General features: G+C 37.2%; 1 non-coding gene and 1 pseudogene across 1 annotated transcript; both read right to left on the bottom strand.

The window, feature by feature from the left end:
- Positions 1-590: 590 nt before the first annotated feature.
- LOC150003179 (small nucleolar RNA SNORA4) lies at positions 591-727 on the bottom strand. The gene has a single exon (XR_016512879.1). It is a non-coding gene; the product is annotated as a small nucleolar RNA SNORA4 (small nucleolar RNA).
- Positions 728-6,646: 5,919 nt separating this feature from the next.
- Positions 6,647-21,306, bottom strand: part of LOC150003180 (tubulin alpha-1C chain pseudogene) — a 46,158-nt pseudogene continuing 31,498 nt past the window's right edge.

Genomic DNA, 21,306 nt, shown 5'->3' on the forward strand with positions numbered 1-21,306 from the left:
ACCTATAATTCTTTTTCCCCTATCATTGCCTACTTAGTTTGCCTTTGTTTCAGTTCCCTAGCTTCTGCTCTTTGTTGTTGTGATAGTTTTCATTTTAATGTTCATAGTTTTGATCCTCCTTCTTATAAACAAATCCCTTTAACATCTCATATAACAGTGGTTTGGATCTAACAAACTCCTTCAGTTTTACTTTGTCCTGGAAACACTTTCTCTGCTCTTCTATCCTGAAACACAGCTTCACTGGATAGAGTAATCATGGTTGTAGGTTTTTGATTTTCATTGCTTTGAATATTTCTTGCCAGTCCCTTCTTGCCTGTAAAGTCTCTTTTGAGAAATCTGCTAATAGTCTAATTGGGACCCCTTTGTACCTAATTCTTCTCTTCTCTCTTGCTGCTTTTAAAATTCTCTCTTTATCTTTAATTTTTGACATTTTGGATGATAATGTGTCTTGGTGTGGTCCTCCCTGGGTCTACCCTATCTGGAACTCTCTGTGCTTCCTGGACCTGTAAGTTCATTTCCTTCCCCAAGTTAGGGAAGTCCTGCTTTATTATTTTTTCACATAATTTTTCAATTTCTTTTTTTTTTTTTGTAATGTAGGCCACAAAATAGTAGTGAACTATATGTTTAGTGATACAGCCCACTGTAGAGTGTGGTCTACTTTATTCTCCAAAATAGCCCAAGTGGGTAAACGTTATTAAAAAACCTTCCCCTAAGAAACTTTTGGTATAATTTTTCAATTTCTAGCTCTTCTTCACCTTCTGGCAACCCTATGATTTGGATGTTGGCCTGCTTATAGCTGTCCGATAAGTTTCTGAGCCTCTCCTCATTTCCTCACTTCTCGTTCCCTGTTTCTGTACTGGTTGACTGTTTGTTCCTTCCTTATGTTCTGATTATTGATTTGATCCATGGCTTTCCCTTCCTCAACACTTGTATGTATTTTTGTTCATTTCAGTAGGACTAGCCTTCATTCCTTCCCTGTCTTGATTCAGCCCCGCTGTTAGGTCTGTAAGCTGCCTTATGACTATAGCTCTGACCTGAGCCTCAGAAAGATTTGCTATTTGTTCATCAGTCAAGGCCTTTATTTGTTTTTTCATTAGCTGTGTGATTGGCATTTCAATCATTAATTCTGCCATTCTGACCATTTTGTTTATCTTTTCTTCTTGGGTGGGGCGCTATCACACCTCCTACACTATATTGGGTGGAGCCCCGTGTGCTCCTCACAACCTGGTGACCTTTTTCACCACATGGTGGCGCTTTGTGTGGGGATGGGGGTGGGGGGGTGGGGGGGGTCCAAGATGGATTCCTGCTGTTACTCTCCGCTGAGGAACCAGGATCTTCCTCCCAATGGGGTCTGCCTTCCCTGGCATTGAAATCACGAGCCAACGGGTCTGGTCTGCAGCCAGAGACAGCTCCCAGGCACTTCTCTCCTCCCCCCAAATACAGGTGTCTGCTTACGGGGTCCCGCTGTTCGATGCTGTGGCTACCGCCTCCAGCACAGTTCAATCTTTCTCAGCCATGGGTTCACACTTCCTACCCATCCAGATGAGCACCACTTGTTTATGACTTCATACGTTGGACTTCTATGTAGCTTTATTTTCTGGAACTTCTTATTATTTTTGGTTTTGTGGTAGTTGTAGTCCTTCTTAGTTGTGGAGGGAGACAGAGTGTGTTGGTCTATGCCTCCATCTTGGCCGGAAGTCACACCACAGTTTTTTGATCCACTTGTTTTCTAATGGGCACTTAGGCTGTTTCTGGCACTTGGCTATTGTAAATAGCACTGCTATGAACATAGGGGTGCATAGGTTCTTTTGAATTTGTGTTTCAGGATTCTTTCGGTATGATCCCAGCAGTGGGATCACTGGATCAAAAGGCAGTTCCATTTTTAGTTTTTTTGAGGAAATTCCATACTGTTTTCCATAGTGGCTGCACCAGTCTGCATTCCCACCCACAGTGCACTATGGTTCCCTTTCCTCCACATCCTCGCCAGCACTTGTTGTTTGTTGATTTGTTGATTATGGCCATTCTGACAGGTGTGAGGTGGTATCTCGTTGTGGTGTTTATTTGCATTTCTCTGATGGCCAATGATGTTGAGCATCCTTTCTTATGTCTATGGGCCCTCTGTATGTCCTCCTGGGAGAAGTATCTGTTCAGGTCCTTTGTCCACTTTTTTAATTTGGCTGTCTGTCTTCTTGGTGCTGAGATGTGTAAGTTCTTTATGTCTTTTGGAGATTATACCCTTGTCTGATGTAGAATTGGCAAATATGTTTTCCCATACTGTTGGTTCCCTTTTCATTTTGCTGATGTTTTCCTCAACTGTGCAGAAGCATAGCATCTTCAACAAATTGTGTTGGGAGAACTGGGATGGTACATGCAAAGAAAAATGAAAGTAGACCACCAACTTACACTATATACCAAAATAAACTCAAAATGGATAAAAGACTTAAACATAAGCCATGACACCATAAAAGTCCTAGAGGAAAGCACAGGCAATGAAGTTTCAGATATCTCACACAGCAATATTTTCACTGATATATCCTCTAGGGCAAGGGAGATTAAGGAAAGAATAAACAAATGGGACTACATCAAATGAAATAGTTTTGTTAAGCCACTAAAATCTGGGGGTGGTTTGTTACACAGAAAAAGCTAACTATATACTTAGCCATCATCATCAGAAAAGATTCAAAACCATAAACCACTCTCAAGTGAAGACACAAAGGAATAAGGTTAAATAGCTTTGTTAAACTCCTATGGAAGAAAAGCTATATAGCTGAAGTAATCAGGTAAAAAGCTGACTCCATTAGAGGTCACCAATTGCCTGCATGAAAAATTTATGTCTCAAGTACTGAATAGCATCAGTGTTTCCTTTAGGAAAGTGAAGAAATATCTATGAGAAAATATAATACAATGACAAGGAGATCCACATCTTGAAGCTTCACAGATGTGAGATACATAGCTATTTTAAACAGCCTTGGGTTGACTGAAAATTTAACTTCACTTATGAACCTCCTGATCCAGCTGGTCAATTTCACAATGAGATATGGGCTATTATCCCAAGAAAAGATGATAAATGTAATAAAATAACCATCTACATATTCCTTAGTTAAAAAACCTGGAGCAGATTTCAACTATGGGTCACACATTTAGCTTTCTTCATCCCTAATCAGAAAGCTTAGGGATTGATCTTTAAAAATCAGGAGACTCTTCTGTTTCCTAGAATCTAAGACCTAACTAACTGTGCAGGTACACAAAACAATAATGTTTGTTTCTCTTGTTGAACTTGATTTTCCAAGTGAGAATAAAAGACTATTTCTCAGAAATAATTATAGTAGAACTCTCAAAGTTCTTTCTTGGAAAAAAATATAAATCAATCAGCTCTATCTCATAGTAGGTTTGAGAATGAAGAAGTCATGTTGATTAACATCCTAATCAGATTCTGATACAGACATTTTAAGTTGATGCTAACATCATGATAAACACATTATTTTAAGACTTAATTCATTCATTTAATTCCACATATCTATGCTCTCTCTTTAAAAAAAAAAAAGTCATTTTGACAAAGATTACTCATTTCCACTACCAATTCTCAGTTACCCTACTAACAGAATCCCTCTATTGATTTGGGTGGCTATATGCCCAACTAAAAATGTATATTTATCAGCAGCTCCTTCAAAAATGAAAAGGATATGAGTGACCAAATCAGATGGAAAGAGATTGGAAAGAGATGACATTGCTTGGGCTTCCAGGTGAGCTTATTACAGAGGATATACTCACACAGGTCTTTTTTCAATTTGTTGTTATTCTATTATTATTATTATTTGCCTTTCTCACTCTTCTACCTTCATGCATAAGACTAAACCCTGGTATTCAGGCTTCAGTAGCCATCTAGTGAGCTTGAGCATAAAGGCTACATTCTAGTATAATCATAGGTGCCTAAATCTCTGATGGCATCTGTGGGAGGTATCACATTAGTCTTGAATTATTTCCCATGCAATGAGAGAAGAACATTTTTTTGTTAATAAGCATATGTCTTGTGCAAGCCACTATCTGTAACTTAGAGCCTAATGTCATTTTAGATGTTGTAGGCATGTATTTAATTTAGCTGCGATATGTCCCTTTAAATTTGGGTTAAGAAACTTTTTTTGACAGTTACAAAAGTATTAATTACTAGAAAATTCTGAGCTGACAATATTGGAAAAGGAACAATATAGTAGATAAAACTTCCAACAATTCATTGGCAGGACCAGAGCAGTTTTAGCATACCACTAAAGAAGGAATAGCAGCTTGAAAAAACTTAGAATGTGCCAACCTGGTGGCCATGTGACCTTAGGATGGCTTAGATTTCATGAGCGCTCACTAGGAAAGCACATTTCCATCAAAAATAAAATTGTATTTACGACAGATGCTACTAGAGAATCCAAAGAAAACAGTGAAAATCATTTTTTCTGAAAGTCCACAGAGACCGTCTGAATGAGGGATAAATTTGTCATCAGAAATGACAGAGATTCCTTTAACACCCATTGACATCAGTGGATAGATCTTTCAAAGAGAACATCAATGATCATTATAGCCTTAACTGACACATTAAACCACATGTATTTAATTAATGTTTTTAGAGCATTTTATCTCAAAGCAGCAGATTATACTTATACATTCTTTTCAAGTTGACATGGGACATGTTCAAGGATAGGCCACATGTTAACAACACAAGTTTGAATAAACTTAAGAACACTGAAATCATATCAGGCATCTTCTCTGACCACAAAGGTATGAAATTAAAAATCAATTAAAGAAAAAAGTTAACCCTGGCTGGTGTGACTCAGTGGATTGAGTGTCAGCCTACAAACCAAAATATCACTGGTTCAATTTCCCATCAAGGCACATGCCTGGATTATGAGCTGGGTTCTCAGTTGGGGGTGTGTGAGAGGCAACTGATGTTTCTCTCCCTTTCTTTCTCCCTCCCCTCCCCTCTCTCTAAAAATAAATAAAATCTTTTTTTTCAAAAGGAGAAAAAATTAAAAACCACACAAACCCATGGAGGCTAAATAACATGTTACTTTACAATGAATGGGTTAAAATTGATATCAAGGAAAAAATATTAAAAGATACTTTGATATAATTAGAAACAGAAACACAACACAGAGTCTATGAAACATCAGTAAAAGGAGACTTAAGAGGAAAATTCATAGCAATATAAGCCCATATCAAAAAATAAAATCTAAATCTCAAATAAGCAATCAAATTTAACACCAAAAAGAGATAGAAAAACATCAACAAACAAGACAAAAGTGAGTAGAAGGAAGGAGTTAATAAAGACTGGAGTGGAAATAAATAGAATGAAATCTAAAAGAATACAAAAGATCAATGAAACCAAGAGCTGGTGCTTTGAAAAAAATAAATAATATTTATAAACCTTGAATGATACACACCAGGAAAAAAAAGAGAGAATCAAAATAAATAAAATCAGAAATGAAAGACAAGAAGTCACAATTGATACCATAAAAATATTGTACAAAGGATTATAAAAAACTACAAACATATGCCAACAAATTGAATAATCTGAAAAACATGGATAAATTCCTAGAAACATAAAGTCTTCCAAGACTAAATCAAGAAGAAATAGAAAATTTAAACAGACTAATTATTACTAACAAAATTGAAGCAATAATCAAAAAAACCTCAACAAACAAATGTCCCAGACAAAATGGCTTCACGGGTGAATATAATCAAACATTCAAAGAACTAATACCTATCCTTCTGAAAATTTCCAAAAAAAATTCAAAAGGAGGGAAGACTCCCAAGCTCACTTTACAAGGGCAGCATTTTCCCAATCCTGAAACCAAATAAAGGCATTACAAAGATAATAAAAAAACTTTAGGCCAGTATCCCTGAGGAACATAGATGCTAAAAATCCTCAACAAAATATTAGCAAACTGAATTCAGCAATACATTTAAAAAGCATTTGACAAAATCCAGCATCCTATTCATGATAAAAATTCTCAGCAAAGTGGGAACAGAGGGAACATATTTGAGTATAATAATGGCAATCTATGGAAAAACAGAGCTAACATCACACTCAACATGGAAAAATCAAAACTTTCTTTTAAGATCAGGAACAGGACAAATATGTCCACTTTCACTAGTCTTAGTTAACATAGTACTGGAAGTCCTAGATGCAGCAATTAGACAACAAGAAGAAAATATGGCATCCAAATTGGAAAGAAAGAAGTAAAGCTGTCGTTATTTGCAGATGATATGAAATTGTATATAGAAAACCTGAAAGATTCTATCAAAAACAAAAAAGAAAAAGCAGTGAAGTTGATCAATAAATTCAGGAAAGTAAGATACAAAATAAATATTCAGAAATCAGTTGCATTTTTCACACATCAATAATAAACTATCAAAAAGAGAAACTAAGAAAACCATTCCATAACAATGACATGAAAAATAAAACCTTAGGGTTAAATTTAATTGAGGTAAAAGACCTGTACTCAGAAAATTATAAGATATTGAAGAAAGAAACTGAAGAAGATACAAGTAAATGGAAGCACACACTGTGTTCAATGAAATCACATCATTAAAATATCCAAACTACCCAGAGCAATTTATAGATTTAATATAATTCCTATCAAAATTCCAATGGCATTTTTCACAGAATTAGCACAAATAACCTAAAAATGTTAAGGTTAGTGTAGGTTGAGTGCTCAATGTCAAGGTTTCTACGACAGATGTCATAGATGACCTTGTGGTCAACCACGGAGGCAAAATCAGAGTGCTCCACGGTGGTATAGGGGTGAGGATGGAGTTGTAGGGCTCAATTATATCTTTGGAAACCTGGAAGGGCTGGGTAAACGGAGAACTCCAGTTTGAAATCCTTGCCATAATCAACAGAGAGAAACATTCCACCAACACGGAGGTGAACCCAAAACCACTCCCACCGTCAAAATTATGGAAAACCAAGAAGTCATGAAGACCTGTGCACTGGTCGGCCAGTTTCTGAATTAGGTCCAAGAGAAGGTCAATGATCTCCTTGCTAAAGGTGTAGTGCCCATGCGCATGATTATTGGCAGCATTTTCCTTGCCTGTGATGAGCATCTCAGGGTGGAAAAGTTGGTGGTAGGTGCCAGCACAAACTTCATCAATCACCGTGGGTTCTAAACTGTGTTAAATCTTTTCTCCTCGTTTTCTTTCTACAAAAATTTAATATGTCATTTTGGGGTTTATTTCTCATCTGCTCCAGAAAATACTAATGGTTTTAGGGGAGATGATAAAGAATCAAAAATCTTCAGGAGAGAAAATGAAATCTCTCTCAGCTTTCACTTGATTAGCTAAAGTAAAATGGTAAAAGCCTGTTTGTAGACATATATTTTCAAAAATATAAAATCTTGACACACATCAAGAGAATCTTGGTTTTCATAAACTCTTTGCCACTCACTCTGCTTGAGTTTTTAAAGGACAAATATATCTGTAGGGCTCAGGAGGAGATAAACAACACTTAGCCCTTTTCTTCAAAGTCTGCAAGTGAAGAGAGCATTTATTACCCCAATCCAAACATTGACTTTTTCCTTCTCCCATTATTTATTTTCAAAAGGAGCTTTCAGGAATAATCTATGTGAAGAAAAAACTTAAGGACAAAGGACAATTTGGTCATTTTGTCAAGCAATAAAATTATTTTTTATGACTTTTATTTCTGATTAAAGAAAAAGTTGACCTCACTAATTAAAAACTAATTTTCAGAAAAGGCTATGTTTTCCCTGTATTTCATAACTTGAACCCCTTTTTATTTTAAATCTAAAACTCAATCCAATATAGTGTAGTATAATATATAATTTTGATGAAATTTCTATCCAGTAAAAAATTCAATATATGTGCCTGCCTAGATAAACGGCTTGCTCAAAACATTCCAAACTTTCATGGAAATAAGTTAGTAAAAATTTCTGAGAGAGCAAAAAAAAAGCACTATATCTTAAATTAAATTTTCAGATTAAAAATATTTAATCTAAACTGATGAGTACAGAATGAATAATGTCACATGTGATTTACATAACTAAAGTTTCATTTCCATGTACTCATCTAAAATATTTGTGAATTAATAGGTTGAGATCACTTTTTCCAGGAAATATATCCACTTAGAAAAAGAAAGAATTTCAGAATTATTCCCTTTGGGAATGAATGTAGCAATTTGCCATGAAGAATCTACAGCGGGTTTTTGGGGCTAATCAAACCTGTGGTGGGCATTCAATCCCTATATCCTAGGCATATGCTATTTGAATGTCAGCTTGTTACAGAAACAGGGGAGTCCAAAAACAAACCCCAGAGTTTGCGGCTGGGAGATAGGGAGCAGGAAGCAGCTTTCATGATGCCTTTGCATGCCTGGAGCTAGTGGCTGGAAACATTGTTGCAAAGATCCACTTTACTTCCAAGACTCAGGAAGATGGGAGGGATCTTGGACTCTGGGCTGGTACGGAATAAGCAGACAGAGCCTACGTAGGGTTCTGTGAATGGTCAGAACTGTTTGCAACACCCACTGCGTGAGAGGACACAGGGAGAGAGGGGAGGCAGGGAGGAAGAGAGGAGCTGCGGACATTTTGGTCTGGCTCTGCCTCTAGGAGGCTCTCTCTCTCAGGCTCTCTCTGGCCCTCACGCCCTCGCTCTCTGGCTCTTGTGGGCTCCCTCCATGTGGCTTGGAGCAGGGGTCTCCAGGCTGCTTTAAGAGGCTCTCGCCAGGCAGTTTTGAGAAGGAGAGGAGATCTACATGGTTTACGGGAAGAAGGCAGTTTGCAAGGAGGCTGAGAATCAAGGCGGTCCTGCATTGAGAGCTGGAGGGCACCACAGCACAGAAAGGACCTCCCCAATCAGAACTGAGTGATTGGCAGCTACTGGTAAAGCTGAACTGTGCCTGTGAAGTAGGGAAACAGTGTTTCTGACTTTTCTAAGACTGGCCAGGTCTGGGATGGGGAGGCAGGACTATGTGTAAATAAACAATTCTTTTTCTTTTCACCAAACTCTGGTATTAGGAGTTATAATTCTGGCGTCAGGCAATCGGGCCCCTAACTAAACAGCCCGTGTGTTCTGTTTCAATTGGAGCAGCCCAAGGGTTCTGTTACAAGCTGAGCGCCCCACTCCAGACCCTCAAAGGTGCCTCCTTTTGGCAAGGATGCTGTCAAAGAAACATACATTTCTAGAAGCAAAACTTTCTGTTGCTTTCCCCTTTTCCATGACAAGCCTATTCACCCAGTCTTAAGCAGTTATAGTATGGTCTCTTCTAGACAAATTTGCTCTCAATCTTCTCTTTTCCTCTCTGAGACACCAGAGGTTTCTCCACAAAATGGCAGCTGGATGTGAAGAAAATGTCAGAAAGTTTCCTGTTAGAGAGGAGTCTATGTGGTGAGAACTTTCGATTTACATACTCATCCATTAAAAATAAAATATACAGGGCAGAACAAATGGTGGTGGCTGTGAGAGAGGGGCAAATGAGTTTCTCTGCACTGATAAAGTTTTGTTCATTCTTCAAGTTCATAGAAAAGAGACTTCAGAGAGGATAAAGTCGTGGCTTGAAGAATCCTGCTGCAGCTCATTGAAATGTCTATTTTCTTTATCCCTAGCGGAACTATTTTGCCCCATCCAATGCTTGTAGAAGTTAAAATGAGGCACGTGTGCAGTCCTCCACAAAGGAGCCCTATATTTAACAGCACACCCATCCAACACCTCAAACAGTTTTAAAGAAAGCTGTGTTTATTATGAGGGCTTATGAAATAAAAAGTACAAACTTTCTCATCCTGAATAATATGCAAAGAAATTTACAGCCAAAATAAGGAAGCTGTGCATAATGTAACACTTGGCAGGAATTTTAATCAGCAGATTGGCAAGGCTAGATGCAATACTTCAGTTCCTTTTAGACATGTCTGAGCTTCCTTAATTTAAACACCACATACTGGGTCTAGGAAGAACATTTAGGAGACAAGGTGCTTTCTGCTGGAGTGCTGACGAGCAATACACACTGAGTAGGGGGCACTAATGTAACAGTTTCAAACTCAGGGAATGAGTGATGGCAAGAGACAGACACACTGCAATTGTAGAGCAAAGCAACACAGATTTACAGTCGTCGTCGGCAGCCGTCCGTCTCGAGAGACGATGGTGTAGCTTCTTCAGAGTCTATCTGCACCGCCAAGAATGGCTGTGCAGTCCGACTCGGGAGTGACATGGTATCTGTCTCCTCCCGTGTTGAATCGACATCTTGCGATGACGCTGAAGCTACAGAGCCTGGGCAGGGTAATATGGAGGGTCTGCTGTTGCCCATGCAGCAGACACCCCCTCTCTTCGCAGCTGAAGGGTCCAAGGGAAAGACGGAGTCGATACAGCTTGGGTTCAGGTGCGCCGCAGGAGTTGCCGGTGTTGACTACAACGTCAAACCGCCTTAGGGACTCCGGCTCCGGATTTTCTGTCGGGGTTTACTCCCTTAGCCTTTCCCCTGAAGAGGTATGCCGCAAGGCAGCGGAGGTTTTTTGGAGTCAGAGTTTTCCTTCTCTGATGTACCCTGACTGGAAGATCGAACCAGCGACACTTAGCTCGCAGGCCGACGCTCAATCCACTGAGCTAAACCAGCCAGGGCAACAGATTTACAGTATGATAAGGCATTCTAGCCACATTACTTTGGCAGGTAAAGATGCTTTCAGGTATCATTCTGACTCAGTTTGTCTCTAAAGAGCACAGTTTTAGACTTCGTCAAAAGTTTTCACACAGGACAGATGTTTTCCCAGTTGAATAACAAAAGAGCTATCCAGTAGCCCTCAATTCCTGAGCAGCCTAACTGCAGTTCAGACAAGTTGAAAGTCGGGTCACATAATGTGGACCTAAAGCTGACCATCAAAGAAAGAGTTACAATGTGATGAAAAGCTCCAGGGAACCTGTTAAATCCACCATTGCTGTCAGGATGAAACAAGAGCAGTCCTGCCTCTGCAGCAGCAATTTTTAAGGAGACCACGAAGAAACATTTTACCCCTCTGCCATCTGCACAGTGTTCTAGTGATTAGTATCCATGATTTCACATAAAATCTTAGGAGTGAAATGTTAATAACGAAGACTCAGAAGTCAAATGGTAGAGACACAAAGTATAAAGTATTCAGATTTAACTATCACAGGGAGTCTTTTTCTTTAAAATCATTTTTTTAAATGTCTAACTGTCCTTAAGTTTGCAAGTGTAGTAAATTCTGGAAACACAAGAGGTTGTTTAAAAACATTCTTCAATGACTCAGTAAGAAAGAAGGTAAATGAGGGATGGGTAGGGGAATTTGGAATCAAAGGTCAAGGGAAAAAGAAAGTCCCCAACTCACTGTAAACTGTTCTAAGAATATTTTCAGAAATTATGGTATTTTTTTGGTAGGTAATAAAGAATTTATATATACCATAAATATCTTGAGAAAGTTATTTGAGGAGCTTATTGTGCTGAAAGTTATGAAACCAAACATTACTGTGACTAAAGTCTGGGACATCATTGCCTCACCAACCATACCAGTGCCTGCCTGGTTCCTAACTCCCAGTGGAGAGAGCAAAAAGCTGAGATTGTTAGGCATATAAAAACATTGCCAAATTTAATTTGAAACTTGTACAAAGTGTTATCAACACATGCTAATTTTAAGGGTATAGTTTTCTTACTACTTTAGAGTTGTAATAGGACAATAAAAATAAATAAAATAACTGATAACCAAAAAATAGTTATTATAACAGCAAAGGCAATTTTTTTCTATTAAGTAGGATGTCATGTTCCTCTTCTAGCCTTCTGAAAAAGTTGTCATGTAAAATTATTTCACATTTTTTCAGCCCACACAAAGCACATAAAGGCTTACTGAAACATGGTCTCATAAATATGGCTGAATGTCAGGATTTTGGCTGTAACACAGGAATTAGGAAGGACTCCAGTTGTATCTTTCTGTGAGCTTCTTGAATTATGAGCCAGAATCCTGTTATTTAATGCACATGTGAGAAAACACAATGTTTTTAATCTATTGTAATTTTTGTGAAACCAATAATTATCTAATTCTCATCCTTAGTAATGGACAATGAGAATTTAGAAAGTAAAAATGTATTACCTAACAGTGAAAAAAAAAAAGAACAATACTGTATGCAATAAAGTACTTTAATTAGATCTTGAGATCATAAACTACATTCTAGAACTAGAAACAGAGTAATTATCATTAATAATTTAATATAAAACTAAATGCCATGACATACAGAATCAAACTAAATATGATGATACAGAGAATCTGAGAAACATTTCAGCAATCAATGCATAAGATTTATTTGGAAAATAATTTCAAATTTATAGATAATTTATAAAGCCAGTATAAAGCTTCTATAGTTTTCACTCATATTTTGCCTTTGTTACTATTTTACATTTGTCACCATATATATGCTCATCATAACAAATATATTCATTAAACATATAGCCCTTTTATATGTATATATAAACACACATTTACACATTTCATATATTATAAATATATGCAAATGTAAAATATATAAAACATATATAAACATATATGTATATACCTGTTCTCATTAGCATTAACAATCTGTCTTCTTAACAGTTTGAGAATAAGATGCAGACCTGATAGTCTATCATTCTTAAATGTTCTACTCTGCATTTCCCCAAAGCAAGGACACTGAACCCATTACTAACTTATAACCCTTATAACCCTCTTAATCAGGAAATTGATATTGGTACAACCCTAACATCCTATTCAAATTTTGTCAATTATCCCAGCAATATCCCTTTTTACTTTCTGGGTCAGAATCCAATTCAGCGTAATATAATTAAAACCATTTTGGAACTGAATTATTTAGGGAAAAGGATTTTGTATTAGAGTAATTGTTCTTCACAATTATTTATTTTTAAAATTTATTTTAATACTTCTTTGCCATCAGATTTGGCACCCTCCCCTCATGACATCACTGACCAGTAAATCTAGTACTTCCACATCACTTGGAAAAAATACTCTGGTTTCTCTTTAGAATGTATAAATCTTCACCTTTTACATATCACTTGGAATTAAAATACCAGAACCTAGAAAAGAAGGAAAATGTGTTTCGAAAAGATTGAAATGATCAATCTGCTTTCATTGCTTGAATCCATGCATTTGTTTTAAAACATGTGACTATTTTAAATTTTTATTGTATCCCAGTTTATGAAGAAAATGTATCTTAAAAATGTGTATTTAATGTTGAGCTCCCAACGTAAACTGGATATTACATATATGCACCAAGCATATACAACATGTATTTTGATAATCATTTAATAAATTAGCAAATAAGTTGAATATCTTTAGAAAAATATCTACTGGAACATTTTAAAGCACTTATGAAGGAGAGAGAATTAGCATTAACTTATATGTGAGAAGCATGGATGCTATGAGGTTTTTCAAGCTATCACTTATATTTTGACTATAAACCAACATGTATAAAGCCTTTTGCAAGAAGTTATTTATTTATTTTGATAATGTAATATGGACTTTTCTCTAGGAAAATATTAGGCTCAACTATCTCGCAGGAATCTCAATCCTTTCTCATCAGGAACAAAGTATGACATCTAAATGTTACAAACTCACTTAAGCCTGGATGCAATTCTAGACGAGTTAAAGGGCAAGAGGTTAAGCCATGGCTGTATTTATCAATATGCTTTTAAACCAATGAGTGGATCAAGTAACATACAGAGTGAATGGGAATTAAATGTAATTAAAATCACTGTCTCCACAGACAGGTCAGGTTATAACCTTTATTCCGTCTAACCAAACCCCCTCCTCTCACATGACACTAAGAATCATAAATAAAAGAACCCAAACTTTTTGAAGCCTTTTTAGGATGTTACAGTTAGTTTGTTTTTAAAAATCTGAGATAAAAATACAAAGCAAAGTTGTCCAGGAGAAAGTTATTGGAAGACACACACCAAAAGAGATGGCTGAAATTGTGATGGCATTTTTTTTTTTACTTTGATTTATTTTAAGGATCTTTAAAGGAGGCAAATTTGTTAATGAATACAGTCCTAAAATGGAGAGCAGACTTTCTCAATCTCTCACTGTACTGGTACCTACCAGACCCTTTTCCCATTAGTGTATATAGAGAACTTTTAGGAATTGTAACCGGGGGTAATGTAGATGGATAGAGGACAAAGGAAAAAAATAGAGAAAAATTGTAGAGTATAATTAAGTGATTTGATAATTCATAGAGTCAGTATTTTTTTCTATTAAGTTCTAGCTCAGTCAGAACTGCACTATTATAGGAACCAAGCAATTGCCTGGTGATTGCTGATTGAAAGCCACATTAGGAGACATGGAAGAGAATGTCTGTTTCTGGTAGTTTATGACATTACTACACTGCTACAAGTCATACACAAGGGAAAGGTAAATAGAGATTAGTGAATTACTAGTTCAATTAGCTTTCTTCTAAAAAGTTCATCTTTTTTCTGATCATATATGTATGACATACGTAACTTGTAGGAAATGTAGAGAATACAGAAAAATAAAAATACAAAGTTATCTATGCTGCCATAACCCAGAGATAACTTCTTTTAATATGTGGTATATATTTTTTATCATTCTTTTCCCTGGTTCTTGTCAAGCATTTGTTCTCAAAGTGTAGTTCCACGCCAGCCACAATTACATTAACTGGGAACTTGTTACAATGCCAATTTGGGGTTCCCACCAGACCCATCAGATTCAGAAGGTGGGAACCAACAGCCTGTATGCTGACAAACCCTTCATATGATTCTAGTAATACTATAAATACCCTGGCTGGTTTGGCTCAGTGGATTGAGCGTCGGCCTGCGAGCTAAGTGTCGCTGGTTCGATCTTCCAGTCAGGGCACATCAGAGAAGGAAAACTCTGACTCCAAAAAACCTCCGCTGCCTTGCGGCATACCTCTTCAGGGGAAAGGCTAAGGGAGTAAACCCCGACAGAAAATCCGGAGCCGGAGTCCCTAAGGCGGTTTGACGTTGTAGTCAACACCGGCAACTCCTGCGGCGCACCTGAAGCCAAGCTGTATTGACTCCGTCTTTCCCTTGGATCCTTCAGCTGCGAAGAGAGGGGGGGTCTGCTGCATGGGCAACAGCAGACCCTCCATATCACCCTGCCCAGGCTCTGTAGCTTCAGCTTCACTGGAGAGGACACTCCAGCGTCATCACAAGATGTCGATTCAACACGGGAGGAGACAGATACCGTGTCACTCCCGAGTTGGATTGCACAGCCATTCTCGGCGGTGCAGATAGACTCTTAAGAAGCTACACCATCGTCTCTCGAGACGGACGGCTGCTGACGAATACTATAAAATTTGAGAAGCACTGCTTTTAGATATTGTTATCGTATACATGTGAAAAATATAGGCCAAAGGTACCACCCCTTTAAAAAAAGAAACAGAAAAATAAATAGCACTAGGGGTAGATTAAGAGATAAACCCATAAGTAGAACAGAGGCTCTTACTCCTAGTTTTAAGAGTATAATTCCTACCCTGGCTAGGTAGCTACATTGGTTGGCGTGTCCTCCTGTGCACCAAAAGGCTACAGGTTTGATCCCTGGTCAGGGACAGACCCACACACCTAGGTTGTAGACTCGTTCCCGATCGGGGCACGTGAGGGAAGCAACCAATTGATGTTTGTCTCACACATCAATGTTTTTCTCTCTCTCCCTTCCTCTCTCTCTATAATCAATAAAAATATCCTCGGATGAGAATTATATTAAAAAATATATATTAGTTCCTCTTCTAAAAGGAAAAGGAAAATTAAAGAAAAGAAAACAAAAATTTTCTCTTATCCTTCCTCCATTCCTGGTCTTTTCCAGAAAATCTTAAGATTATTTAAGTTTCTGAGAGCAAGGTGTTTTTGTCTATAAACAATTTTAAGGGCTTCATATGATACGGTTTAAACTGATTTCTCCAAAGTAAGCTTAACTCAAAAGAAAAGAACAATTAATCACAGCATGAACATTACCAGCTAGCAAAATTTTAAAGTAGATAATTAGACATAGCTGACTAATTTTAACTAGTCTTGCAATAAGAATTTGAAACCTGAAGCATCGCTTTTCCTTCATAATCTGAAAAGTGTCATTGTTTATTGAAGAAGCAGTGCACAAATTGATAATTCTCTTTTAATAAAGTTAATGCAGATATTTTAAGTATATTATTGAAATTATCAGGTACTCACAGTACCTAATAGTTTTTTAAAAAACTATGTTCATACTCTCTTGGAAGAGGATAGAAATAAGGCCAGTATGCTAAACCACATCTGCTTACCTAAACAAGTGTGACTTGGAAATCAGAAGCAAGTCATTACAAGCAATGGCTTACTTTACTGGCAGAGCATCATTTTTTTCTTGGGTGGTCTGATAAAGACTGGTAATTCCCCAGAATTATCATGTTCTTGAACTATCAGTGAAGGAAAATTTAAAATAACAACAGGAATAAGCCTCTTAAAAAGCCTTTTCATATTGTTCAATGTCATTTTATGTATTTCTGTTTAAAGTTTTCTTATCACAGCAAAGCCAGACAGACGTATACTATTACCTTTGTGATAATGATTTAATTATTTTATATTTCCACCCAGCCACACAGATGGCACTTTTCCTGGACAAAGCAAACCCTGGAGATGTCTCATTTTCTCTCCCAGTGTGAGCAGCTCTACTGGTACTTCAGTCTGCCAAACTCACACAGAAACTACCACTTTATTTCCAGCTGCTGCTGAGGTTTTTCATCTGATTTGATTTACTTGTCTAAAGTGGCTGTAACAAGCACCAAATAAGCCACAATTGCCAAGAGCAAAACATAAAATTAAAGGTTTTCAAGTAATGAGTAAGTAAATAGCACACTTATAGATGGATGCTAACTTGAATCACTAAGTGAAACACCGTAACTTATTAGATTATATTTTTAAATTATTTTGAATCAAAATATTTAAAATTATGTAAATGTCATTTGATGCATGAATTTTTAAATTCATAATACTAACACACTGGAAAATGTAATATAAAGCACAGATGTATGAAAATAACAAAATGACAAGACCAGTGTGCATTTTCCTTATTGTGAGAATGTATGGGTCTGTGTATGTGTGTGTGTGTGAGAGTGTATTGAATTGCAAACATGTTAAAACAATTAGATGTGTACACCAGCCCCCTAAGGAGGTCACGAGGTTTATAATGTTGTGGACATCAGTATACATCTTAACTATTACTGATGGCCTAGGAAAAAAGAAATCTAAGACAACACAGAGAAAATACTACCTCATAGAGACATAGCAATTTTTAGGAGCAAAAGTACAAAATTCTCTACCAAGAGAACTAGAAAACAAACTGAGTGCGATAACATAACCCCCATAATAAGGACACCTCTCACATCAGCCAGAATAGTCCCTGGGCTCAAGCCAAATTCACGGGCTGGCATTTCCCCAGCAACAATCCTGCGCCATGTATTTTAATCGTAATGCTAGTAAAGGACTGCTGAATGTATTACAATAAAGTATGAATAGTTTTTTTCTCTATAAGCTATGGTTTAGTCAACATGCATTGCCTCTTGGAGCAGGGAAATAGAAATAAACTCGCAAACCTGTATCATGGAGGAAATGCGTAAAGGAACTAGGGCACTTCTGTTGGTGCCAGTGGAAATGAACAGTTGCTCTACATGGTTCTCCCTTAAACTTGGATGGAGAAACAGTCCAGCTTGTGCTTTGCATACTGGTTCAATACTCACCCTTTAAAGCTAGAGCGGATGTAAGGAGATCACAATGTGGCTGTCTGAAATTGTTTGCCATCCAAAATCTCTCACCTCAGTTTCCTCCTCTGAAGTGTACATATTATAGAGGTGGGAGATCTCTTAAGTCACTTGTAGCTCCAGTATTCCATGATTTCCACAATCCTACTATATCAGACATGATGAAGGAAGACAAGAGTTGGCTACTGCAGAAATGCATGACATCTGGTAGGAAAACTAGATTAAAGAGAAATGGGCTGGCTATGGGATAAGTAAGTTAGTTTTCAAGCCCTGTCCCTTAGCTACGTGACTCTGGGAGGGCCTCAGAAGCCATCTGAGCTTTGATTTCCTCATTAATAGAAACAGGCAAGTGGTCCTAAAGCTCCCTCAACTCTTCTTCCAGGGATTGAGAAGCAGCTCATGTATGTATTAAGCAACAGCAACTCAGAAAATGAAAAGATGCCGTAGACCTTCGGGATTTAAGACAGCCTTTATCATTTCGTAGGAAGCCTACTCATTATAATTAAAATGCTCAATGCAACAACAATTTTCAGTGAAAGCAGATCAATAGTTTTATTGGTTAATCACAGGGGTTTAATTTCTACTTGATCATTATGTTAACAACAGTAATATGAGGTGCATTTGCATATAGCCCTGAGTTCACACATAGAATGTAGCTTCATTAATGAGAAGAGATAAAAAGAAGAAATATTAAAACATGAAAAACTAAACATAGACTCAAAGCAAAATGCTTTTTAAATTTAGTAATGTTACTGGAATTTGTAAAGAATGACATTTGAGCATAGACAGGTAAATTTTAACACCCAAACCCACCCAAGTATGATTTTTATCTTCATTAAGTTATTCATCCCTAAAGACTTGTGTGTAAATAAATAGCTGTTAATAACTGAACAACCACAGAAGCAAAACACAGTCAGGAACACTCACACAAGCACACAGTCAAAGCCACACACAACATCCACTTTTTATTTATGCATAAGCATTGGATTAGAGAGGTAATTAGCACATTTCTCACACTGTTATTCCACTGACAATGAGCTACACCGGGACACCTCTCTTGGTGCCAGTGGAAATGAACAGCTGCTGAACATGGCGTCACAAGTTCTCTCTTAAATGTGGATGGAGAAGCAATCCAGGTTGTGCTTTGAAAAGCGGTTCAATCCTCACCCTTTAAAGTTAGAATGGATGTAATGAATGAAAAGGTGAAATAGCGAGAGGCATCCTTTCTTCTAATGTAATCTTTAATGCTATAAATAAACAATTAACCATTCTCAGTAGGTCTAAAAAGAAAGAAACACTGAAATAATCTATGGCCACCAATTCTGGATATTGCTGAGGGCAGCTATGGTCAAAGAAAATATTCAACACATTCTTATAATTTAAAAAAAAAAAAAAAAGCACTGTGTATGAAAGAACACAATCCATCCTAGTAATTGCTTTCTGTGAAATCTAACCCTTGGTCCAAATTAATGAGTTACAGGTGTGAATCTAATGCTTTCCATTTTGCCTAAGATGTTACTGTTGCTTTTTCTGAGACACTTGGCCTCCAAAGGTGTTGTAGTTAATTTATCATAACATGCTATCATGTTCGGTGTTCACTAAAAGGGGGAAATGCAGCCCTTTTGGTGAAATAAGAAGCCCTTGTTTTTCTACAGTGTTATCAGATACTAATACAATTTTTCTTATCTACACATTTGAAATTCTACTTTTATTATTTTTCAGATGAACTGCCAGACTAAAATAGGTGTCAGAAATTTTTACTTTAAAAGGCAGAAAAACTAGTGAAGGCAAAGTCATTGCCCAAATTCACCTACTAAACATGCTCCTGCTATTCAAACAAAAAACACATTTTTAAAAACTGATTTTTTTGGGGGGGTGGGGGGGAACAACGAAAGAAAGGATAAAATAAGAGCAGCAGATGTGGCAGCCATGAAATTGTTTTTAAAATATAGGTCCTTGTTATTTTATGTAAGTAAATGCTTTCTGCAATTAATAACTATTATCATTTATTATGTGCAAAACACTGTGTTAAGTGCTTCTCACATCTTGAGTTTTCTCAGAAGTAGGCCCTGCAACAGGGATTGGAGTGCAAGTGATTTGTTTGAAAGGGGATTCCAGGAAAATGAATAGAGGTGTAAGAAATGAGACAAGAAAAGAGAGAGGAAGGAGGTGCAATTAAGGTCTATGGGCAACTGGGGCTCAATCCTGCCAGATAACTCTGAAAAATGTGTAGACATCCCTCAGAGATATTCCAATTAAAAGCCTGCTTTTGGAGGTATTACTTTTGAAGACTTCCAATTTACTTTGTGAATGAGCCAACCACATTTCTGCAACCAGAATGAAGGCAAGGAGCAGGAAGTGTTCCTGGTAAATAGAGTCTAAGGTGTACAAATGAGGGCCCAGGAAATAAAGGCAGGGCTTGAACAGTCTGCTGCAACATTATGTCATTTAAACTTCACAGTGATTGTCTGATAAGAATAATAAGAACCACAACTTACGTAGGTGGAGCTGAGGCTCAGGGAGGTTAGGCAGTTTAACCAAGGTTATACAGAATTAATACATGAGGAGGCAGAGACCAGCAGTACTCAGTTGTTTGACTCCAAACCTTAGTCCTGACCATATTGCTACACTGTAATAGGAATGAGGATAAACATAGGCTCCGTTATAACATATCAGGAAGCCCGAGTGTGTGAGAGACAGCCATTAGTTACTAAAGAACTAATTTTTTCCCAGCTGCAAAATAAATAGCTACTGGGACTGAGTGAAATGAATGGAAGATCATATGCAACCATGAAGACTTTGACAAGAACAAGCCAACAGATGAAAGCTATCAGCCTTAGTTATATATCTGGATAACCAGGTAGTCATTTTTGCCAAAAGGTCTCCAGCTTTGGAATTCCTTCAGCGTGGCAGTTTGAGGAGCTGAGGTCCTTCTCACATGGCAGACAAAACCCATCTGCAGAGATGTCAGTTATTGACCCAGCTGGGAAACACTGGGGGTGGGGATGGGGTTTTTAACTTTCAAAGTTTCAGGTTAGTATTTTAAGTTACTGTTTTATTGTTAAATTCAGTGGTCAAATAATCTGACAGAATTTTCCCCAATATTAAAAAAAAAGGAGAAATTAGATAAAAACTCTAATTTTAGGGGAATAATGGATGTGTTTGAGTGATAGGAAATTAATAACAATGTCCATAGTAGCTATGAATGCTGCATCTCTCTCATAGTTTAAAAGAAGAAATGCCATGCTATTGTATGAGATAAAATATTATGATAAAGTTACTTTCCACTGCAATTGTGAAAGATGTAAAATTAATATTATAACCACAACACTGAAAGTCACTACATACAGTGAAGGAGAGAAATTTCTGAATGAGTATCCCCCAACAAAGAACTCTCTAAGCTTTTATGAAAAGAATTAACCAAACAGCAGGAAAATAACATGTGAGGCGATCATTTTTTCCAAAATATTGATGGGGTCACCCACCCTGGGTGGGTATCTCTGAAACCAGATAGTGTTTAGGTTTTTCTTTTTTTTCTTTCTTAACTGTAGCTGTTTA

This window comes from Furipterus horrens, unplaced genomic scaffold (assembly GCF_987537825.1).
Source record: "Furipterus horrens unplaced genomic scaffold, mFurHor1.1.pri manual_scaffold_8, whole genome shotgun sequence".
NCBI classification, from domain to species: Eukaryota; Metazoa; Chordata; class Mammalia; order Chiroptera; family Furipteridae; genus Furipterus; species Furipterus horrens.